The 9,767-nt window shown below is 33.6% G+C and overlaps 1 pseudogene; it reads right to left on the bottom strand.

Annotated features, from left to right (window-relative positions):
• Nucleotides 1–8,717: 8,717 nt before the first annotated feature.
• On the bottom strand, nucleotides 8,718–9,495 carry LOC125813546 (cytochrome P450 71AU50-like; annotated as a pseudogene).
• Nucleotides 9,496–9,767: the final 272 nt, after the last annotated feature.

Raw genomic sequence — 9,767 nt, 5'->3', positions numbered from 1 at the left:
AAATAAAATGAATATTGATGCATAATTATTTTTGGAAGAATAACTTCATTTTTTGTGCAATTATTTTAATAAAAATGCATTTAAAATGTCAAAACAATTGATATAAATAAATATCAAATGCTAGACTAAGAAGGGTGTCATCGCATTATATATATATATATATATTATTGTAAATGTCAAAATAATTGATATAAATAAATAATTCTGTAATTATTTTTTTTGATATTCTTGTTAAGTTATAATAACTTATTTCTAGGAATAAATACTTAAAATAAATTAAACAAAGAAAGGAAAAAAGGTGATTTAAGGAAATAATATAAATAATATTAATGATGAGATTAAGGGAAATGAAGTAAAAGAAATTATTAGCTTATAGGACTTAAATATGTTTTTTTCTATATTTTATAAAATTTTAAGGAAAATATTTCAGTCTTTTAAAATTAGTAAAAAGGCCAAAAAATAAAATAAATATTGAGGCATAATTTTTTTGGAAGAGTAACTTAATTTTCAAATAATTATTTTAATAAAAATATAAGAAAAATGTTAAAATAATTGATATAAATAAATAAATATCAATGCTAGATTAGAAAAGGTGTCACATTACATTTTTATTGTAGCTATTATTAAATATAAATAACTTATTTCTTTAAATAAATAAATAATTAAAAAATTTATTTAAGGAAATGATATAAATAATATTAGTTATGAAATTAAGGGAAGAAAGTAAAAGAAATTAACTGCATTGATGATAAAATGATTCAAATATGATCATTTTCTCTTTTAAAATTATAAAAAAAAAATCCCCAAAAACTATAAAAAAATAATAATTAGAATTTCAATCATAGTGTATATAAAATAAACTTTAATTAAAGACACATAAAAATATTAAGACAAAATAAAAGAAGAAAAGAAGTAATAGAATAATTTAAGTCTGAAAGAAATAATATCAAGGAAAGGAATTAATAGAATAATTAAGTTGAAATAAATAATATTAACATTTATTTAGTTTCCTTTCAAATCAGAAAACATATTTTCTACATATTCTTCTCCTAATTTGATATGAATTCCTTAAATAGATGAATTCTTTCTCCAAATAATTATCTTACCCTTTGATACACTAATCACTCTTCCTATAAATTTTTTAACCAAATTAATTTTTTTCTCTCAATATAACATTTCTCCTACTAATATCTTTGGAAGCATCATGATGTACTTCTTTCTTTCTCTTTTGTTAAAGAAATCCGAAGGCCTAGAAATTTGATGTCTATATATTCTTCTTTACCAAATTATTTGTTTTCTCTGAATATAACATTTCTCCTACCAATATATTCGGAAGCATCATAGTGTTCTTCTTTCTTTCTCTTTTGTTAGAGAAATCCCAAGGCCTAGAATTTTGATGTCCGTTTTATTCTTCTTTATCATCACAAGAAAAGAAGAAAGGAAGAAAAGAAAAGAGGAGGAGTTCACTGTTGTTGGTTAGAAATACTCAAATATTTTATTTTATAGACTAAATGATATAAATAGTTATGAAAAATGAAAAGTTTTTGGTCTTTTCATGTTCCATTTACTTAAATGTATATTATTATGAGGGAGCTTTTAAAGAATATAATTAATTGGGAATTCTTTTTTTTTTTTTTTTTTTAATCAAAGATGGGCTCTAAGGCCCTATTATTAAAAATTAACAACTATTTACAAGGGTCTGGTCCAAAAGTGACACAGCCCATAATAAAGAAGAAACAAACAAAATTAAGCTAAAAAATAAAAAATAAAAAAAATAGGGAAAGTGCAGATGGATATCACTGATGGAATTGAATGGACAAAGCTTGGATGAAGATTTCAAACAAGCTCAAATGCTGCCATCCACCTTCGATATAGAGGCCCGCCTATCAAGATGAACTTTGTGTACTCATAGATCGAGATCTGTTCATCTGGAGGTTTGAGAGATGTCTTTGCCTCTTCTATAGCCAATAAGTGCTACCATTGATTAGAAATCCCACAAAGATTGCATCGTTAAAGCTGTGTCTGCTTGGTGACCCCGATCAAAATTTGAAAATGACGCTTGTAGCTGACCTGCAGTCGACTTGCTGATACCAGGTAAACTCTTAATAGTAGAAATTATTTCAATCTTAATATCTATACTTCACTGGACTGAATTCCACAGTTGGAATTAATACCACCAATAAAAGTTTAGATATTGCCATCAAAAAAATAATTAAAAAAATAATAAATACCACATTGTTTCAATCAGTGATATAAGTAATCTGAATCAAGCTAAGCTTATAGATAATTAACTATTTGAAAGTTTAAAGTCCTGATTTAGTACCATATGAACAGCTCAAAGCTCTCACCAGGTGCAAGTACTGTCAATCAACCGAAATTGCTTCAGACTTAAACCATTCCCAATAATTTTAACATCTATAGCTTCACTTATGATTCAGATAGTAACATTGTAAGAATAGTCCTAAAAAATCAGTCTCCTATTGAGCAGAACTGCTGATATATTTTGTCCTAATGTAAGGAGTGTTTCCTTTGTCCATCATGATAATTTTCCTGCCTTCACTAGGAACATCTTGATCTGAATTAAATTCATATGTACCTGCAAAATTGAAAACCAAGTTAGCAAAAAAATCAGCAAGAGTATTTCCCTCCCTTAAGGAGTGTTGTACTCTTACTGAAATGAGATCTCTTATTCTGTGAATTGAGCCAACCTCAATACTCACACTCCAAGGAATTTTCCAGACTCCATTAATGATGTTAACCATTGCCAAAGAATCAGTCTCAATAATAATGTTAGAGTAATGATTCTCTAAACAATATTGTAAACCTTCCACTTATAGCCTTAGCTTCAGCCACTAAAGTTGTGGAATCAATAATTTTCATCCCCTTATCCCCCAAAAACTGCCTTCATGATTTCTTAAGCAAAAAGCAGAAGCACTGAGACCTGGGTTTCCTCTAGAGGCCCCATCAGTGTTACATTTCAGCCAACCTATAGGAGGAGGAATCCATTTAACAATTTTAGAATGAACCACAGGTCTGAACCTTTCCAGAAGAGCTACCATATGAGGCCAAGTATTAGGGATATGATCATAGTGAAAATGCGACCTAATAAACTTGTGGATAGTAGCATTGATATCCCAAATCACCTTGTTTCTAATATAGACCCCTCCATGTAAGATAGTATTCCTCCTCTTCCATAGAAACCACAGAATAATGTTAGGAACTGCTTGAAAAACCATTCTCAGCCTAGTATTACCTTGTGCCACCCACCACTTTTTCATGGTATATTTAACTTGAATCCAAGGACCTAGTATACCAGCAGCCCTTGCATAATGATCCCAAATATAAGTTGCCACTTCACCTGAAAGAAAAAGATGTTCAATAGTTTCTCTTACCGGAACCCTGCAACACTGACATAAGGGAGAAATGTTAGGATTCCATGAAGAAATGATATCAGCAACGGGAACTCTGTAAGTCCATACCCTCCAACCAAAGAAAGAAATTTTGAAAGGTAGCCCCTTCACCCAAATTCTCTTAAAGTCTTCAGAAACTTCATCCTTACTTCTAAGAATCTCCCATGCAGACTTTACAGTGAACTTGCCAGTACTAGATTTTATCCACCAAGGTTTATCCATTTGATTTGATTGTCTTACCCTGCTCATACTTTGTCTCACATGATCCACAATATGACTAGGTAAATACTCTTGCATACTATTATAATCCCATCCAGAATCCTTCAAAAAAACCTCAATATCATCCAAAGAATGACAACCGTGCACTTCTGTCGGATGTAGAAACAAAGGACCAAGACTAGTCCAATTGTCAACCAAATGCTAGATGTTCCTCCTTTAGGTTCCCACCACAAGTTTTGTTCTATTATTTCTCTATTTTCCAACATTTGTTTCCACACTTGTGAGCCACCTTTCCACTGAACAAGGGTGGGAATTTGCTTCTTACAATACTTATTCCACATGAAATTTGCCCATAGTGAATTTTGAGTTCTAAATTTCCACCAAAGCTTAGCATACATAGCTTTAGATACATCAATCATAGATCTAAAACCCAAACCTCCTTCATTTTTTGGTAAGCACACATTTTCCCATGCAGCCCAATGTTTGCTTCTACCTGTAAGCTTGTTACTCCAATAAAATTTTGCAAAAATTCTATGAAGCTCTTTCATCACGCAATTAGGAGGACAATAGCAGAAAGTACATGAATAGGAATGCTTTGTAACACACTAGACAACAGAACTTCTTTACCCCCAAAAGAAAGCATGTTTCCTTTCCAAGCCTGAAGTTTATCTTTCACCCTTCTGATGAGATCTGCATAATGCTCTTTTCTTTTCCTAGCATGAGTTATGGGACAACCTAGGTATTTTAAAGGGAAGTGACCCCTAGACATACCTGTACATTCCTCCACCATTACTCTAATATCTGTGGCAGTACTTTGATGAAGATAAAATGCACTTTTCTCTTTATTAATTTGTTGTCCAGATTCACCTTCATATTCCTGCAAAGTTTCAACTATCCTATTTAAAGAGTAATTATCAGTAGACGCAAAAATGATGGTATCATCTGCATAAGCCAGGTGGTTAATTTGTGCACTCCACTTTGGTAAACCATACCCTACATATTGCACCTCATCAAACAAAGCATTCAAAGACCTGGATAAAACCTCCGCTGATAGAATAAACAATGCCGGAGATAGAGGATCTCCTTGTTTCACTCCTCTAGTTGAATGAAAGAAGCCATGATTGTCCATTAATTAGTATAGAGTAACAATTATTGGAAATCAATCTCCATATTATGTCAACCAAATCATTTGAGAAGCCCATTTTTCTTAATACTTTCATTAGAAAAAACCATGATACTCTATCATAAGCTTTGGCCATATCAAGCTTAATTACCACATTATCGGGCTTACCTCTTTTTCTAATATCTGTAACAATCTCTTGAGTCAGCAAAACATTTTCAATGATACTTCTCCCTTTTACAAAACCAGATTGATTATTTGAAATCAACCTTGGAAGTAAAGACTCAAGTCTATCATGAACAATTCTAGAGATGACCTTATTAATAAAATTACTCAAACTGATTGGCCTCAAATCTGAGAAAGACTGTACATTATCTTTCTTTGGTAACAGAATTAGGTTGGTATGAGTAATGGACTTAGGTAAAGAATTACCTTGAAAGAAATCATGTACCAATGCTAGAATATCAATGCCAACAATGTCCCAGCAGCTTTGGTAAAATCTCCCTGTCAAACCATCAGGACCACTAGCACTGTCTCCATTAAGCTTGAATACAACATTCTTTACCTCTTCTAATTCTGGCATTCTGCATAAAACTGAGCTTTCCTCCGCATTGATCAAAGTGGGAATATGCCTTAGTAAAGGAAAATCAGTCGCATCCCTCTCTTGTGTGAATTGCTTTTGATAAAAGTCAATGGATTCAACAACTATGGCCTCTTCTTCTTCCAACCATACCCCATGTCTGTTCTGAATTCTCTGCAAGTGTAGCCTTTTTCTTCTGCCCTTTACTATACTATGAAAGAATCTGGTATTTCTATCTCCATTATCAAACCATTCATAACCAGCTTTTTGTTGCCAATAGATTTCTTCAAAGTGAAGATATCTTTTAAATTCAGCTTCAGCCTTCTGCAAAACTGCTCTATTAATTTCATTTGGCACATCTTCAAATAATTTCTCTTTGATTCTCATTATATCCTCCCTGATGATTAATTGTTTGAAAATGTCTCCATATGTATCCTTGCTCCATCTAGTTAGAGCAGTTTTAACCCTTTTAATGTTCTCCTTAAAAGCTATAAAAGGATTAATAGTATTAGTAACCCAATTTGTCTCACGACCTCCTTAAAATCTTTGTGCTCTGTCCAGAATTTAGGAACCTGAATGGTTTCTTCTTTATAGGGTTCGTTTCTTCACAAGTAATAAGCATAGGGGCATGGTCAGATCCAGTCCTTGGTAAATGTTCCACCGCAATGTGATTGAACCAATTACTCATCTCTTGATTGATGAGTATTCTGTCCAACCTCTCAATATACAATCACTACCGGCTCTACCATTCCACCATGTAAATGGACTCCCTTTGTATTGAACTTTAGATAGTTCACAAGTTTCAATACAACAATCAAAATCCTCATGATCAATATCTTCTACCGGCAGACCCCCTATCTTTTCTTCAGCATTCAATACAACATTAAAATCTCCTCCAATAAGCCAAGAGCTATTCATGTCATCTGCCAAGTGATATATATCTTCCCACAATGATAGTCTTTCAACATCACTACACTTGGCATACACAATAGTGACATAAAAGTTGTGTTGTTGAGTTTGATGCTTTAAATTAAGCGTCAATTGTTGATCTGTGTTACTAACAACTATAATGTCAAAATCATGATTTGTAAAGACCCATATTTTTCCATTACAATTGGAAGTAGCAAAAGGCATTCTCAACCTCCTTCTATACTTGTTGATGTGTCTACTATCTTGAAAAGGCTCTAGAAGAGCAATAAATGAGAACTTGTGAACATTGTGTAACATCTGAACCCTTTGAAACGCTTGTTGAGATTTCACTGACCTTATATTCCAAATAAATGATTTCATCATCTATTATATGCTTTATATCTCTTTGGTTGTATTCTGATGGGTTGAGCACTATCTCCATTCCCTTGTTTCTTCTCTTTCCTTGCAGCCTTCAAGATTCTAGGAGATAAATCTGCCTCCTTGTCTATGTGGGCCAGAACATCATCATCATCATCCTTATTTACTTTAGTAGTCACTCCTAGGCCTTCTATCTCCAACAATGCATTCTCCTCCACATTATGAGTAATAATATCATGGAGAACTTTATTTGGAGATTCCATTATAGCAAGGATTTGTGCTTCTTCAATATGAAAATCTGTAGGATCGGTTACTATTGCCAACTTATTATCAATATTCCTTCTATATTCCCTTCTCTTTTCATTGTATATTTGAGGAATTTGACTGTTGTGTTTGTTATACACTACAACTGCCGAACTATCTCGACAGGTTTGTTGTTTATCTTCCATATTAACTGATTCATGATTTTCATTGCCATGCTCATTTTCATGTGTATTGTGTTGCTGATTTTGATCCATATTGTCATGCTGCAGAGGAATTGTAGATGTCGAGGCTTCTCCTTGTAAAACCTGTCCAAAGGACCTGGTCACCCATTCTTTTGCTGAAATGGGCTGCTCCTTTTCCACCCCCTTGTCTTGCTTTGTTTTACTATTGGAATGGCTGCCTATGTTGAAATCTGCCTGTGTGATCTCCTCTTGCGTGAGAGCATCAAAAGAGTTCTCTGTAGTGACTGTCATGTGATTATCATGTTTCTCCTTATTGCTTATATTTTTTCTGTTATCTCGCACCACATTCCAGTGTCCAGGATCCCCAACTACTTTGCCGTAATTGGGAATTCATTCAAATGCTTTCAGTTATTTTTAAAATACAAATAAAAATTAGAAAACAAATATAAAACTTCAAAAAAAGAAGATAACAGATAAATAGAAATGCTGGTCATAGAGAGATGTCACATCAGATTATCTATATTCAGCTTTATATATATATACATTGTTGGCATGAGCTATCCGTTCGTAAAAAAAGTGCATATGAAAGGTCATATGTATGTATGTTAGATGTTGAATTTCCTAAGCTTTATTGCTGGTTACTTTTGTTATTTTTTGGATTTTCCTAGTGAAAATTTTGCCTTTGCCACTAACTATCGAAGCTATATATAGCTTATACTCGTTAAATACAGGTATTGATGAGACAATACATTTTATTTTACAGATTTTCAGAAGTGGCTCATCTCCACAGAGTATTTTGGCTAGACATAGGAGGCACGATTGGAACACAATTGTTGTCAAAAAGAACCAAATATGTTGTTTATTTAATGTTCAAATTGGCAGAGGAACATTGGGGACTAGAAAATGCTAATGCATTTGTTAGGTTTGTGAATCGCGTGAGCTAAAAAAGAAGCAGAGGAACGAGCTAGCAGGGTGAGTTTAGTTGGAGAAAATGTTAGGAGACGCAACTTGAAATGTCCACAAAGAGTTGATGGATGGATGGAAATAGAATTGGGAAATTTTATCAATGATACAGGAGATGATGAAGATGTTGAAGCGCGATTGATGGAGATTACGCAGCTTCATGGAAAACGTGGCCTTATTGTTCAAGGAATTGAATTTAGACCAGAATGAAGAAAAATTTGAACAATCCTATAATATGTAACTTATGTTTTCTTGATATAAACAGTGATATTTTATGGCTACTTGCTAACTTTACTTCAAGATTGTAGAAATATTTCAATGAGTGGTTACCTCATTTATCATGATTTGACAGTGTGATCCACTATAAGATAGAATAATTGATCTATTAATGAACTTACAGCCATGTGTGTTCAAGAGGAGGGTCGATTGCTGATGAAAACAGGAGAAAGTGTGTTCATAACTTGAATCTATCTCGTATGTAATGAAGCCAATATGAATGACAGTAATCATAACATGTAATGAATTGATTTTTCTTCTACAAATCATATTACAAATTGCTTGCAAGGTTTGAAAACTTGCGGAAGCCAGTGAAAACTGAGTTAAGCATCTATTCAGGAAATAATGCAATCGTGTGGAAGCCAACTGTATATTTTTTTTGCTTTGTACTCTTTTTTTTGTGAACAGATCTTCCCTCAATGCAGCCTCATGCCCTCCTTTACAACCATGTCTAAGTAGTTTAACTTCTCCAAGTCTGATTCTTTTACCATTCTTTCAAGGCCTACCACTTGGTCCAACTCTTTTTGGAGTTTCTTCATCACATGAGGATGTCGAAGAAGCTCTGCTAGTATCCATTCTATAGCTGTTGCTGAAGTGCCCATTGCTGCAATTAACATATCCTGTATACAAAAGGAAATTAGTACAAACAAATTTAAATCGTACAATAATAGAGGTGATGAAATAACGTACGAAGAGGATAGCTTTTTATGTCTACGATCAAACTGAAATTCTGCTTCTCCTGATTGCATAATGTCCAACATGGTCAACAAAGTCTTTGGATTGCTTCTGGTCACGAGACTGGACGTGTTCGTCGATAATCTTCTCAAGAAACTCATCAAACACCTTTGAAAGATCCTTGAGCCGGCGTGTGAGTCCCTGGAGATCAATTATACCAAGGAAGGGGAAAAAATCTCCAAGATTTGGTGTTTCTGCTAAATGCTCAACGTCGTTAACAACAGCTTTGAATCCCCTCTTGTCCAAATCTCCATCCATGTACTTCTTTCCAAACACCATCAAGCAAGTCAAGTCAGCACTCAAAGACGAAATCTTTGCACTAAGATCAACAACAACGCGATGATCACAAGCTTCATTTTTAAGTGATTTGATCATAAGTTCAACTTGTTGCCTTCTCATAGATTGAAATGAATTGATCTTTTTGTTACTCAAAAGGTGTTGAGTGCACAATTTGCGCATGTTGCGCCAGTATGGTCCAAACTTTGCGGCTATCATATTCTTTTGTCTATAGCAAAGATATTCTTGAGGACCTTCTCTGATGTATCTGCAGACGAGACAACGATCATGTGTTTTTTCTAGGTTTTGGAAATCTCTGTGTGGATTTTTTCCTAACAAGTGAAGATGTCCTATAATGGGAAGGCCTTTTCCTATTCTGGATATTGTTTAGCAGCTCATAAAAGGCATACACAATAAAAATAATCACTAGCATTGCCCATATCAAAGCCATGACA

Source organism: Solanum verrucosum, unplaced genomic scaffold (assembly GCF_900185275.1).
Source record: "Solanum verrucosum unplaced genomic scaffold, falcon-dt-bn FXZP01001268.1, whole genome shotgun sequence".
Taxonomy (NCBI): domain Eukaryota; kingdom Viridiplantae; phylum Streptophyta; class Magnoliopsida; order Solanales; family Solanaceae; genus Solanum; species Solanum verrucosum.
The sequence above is the reverse complement of the archived record's forward strand: the minus strand, read 5'-3'. Positions and strand labels throughout refer to the sequence as shown.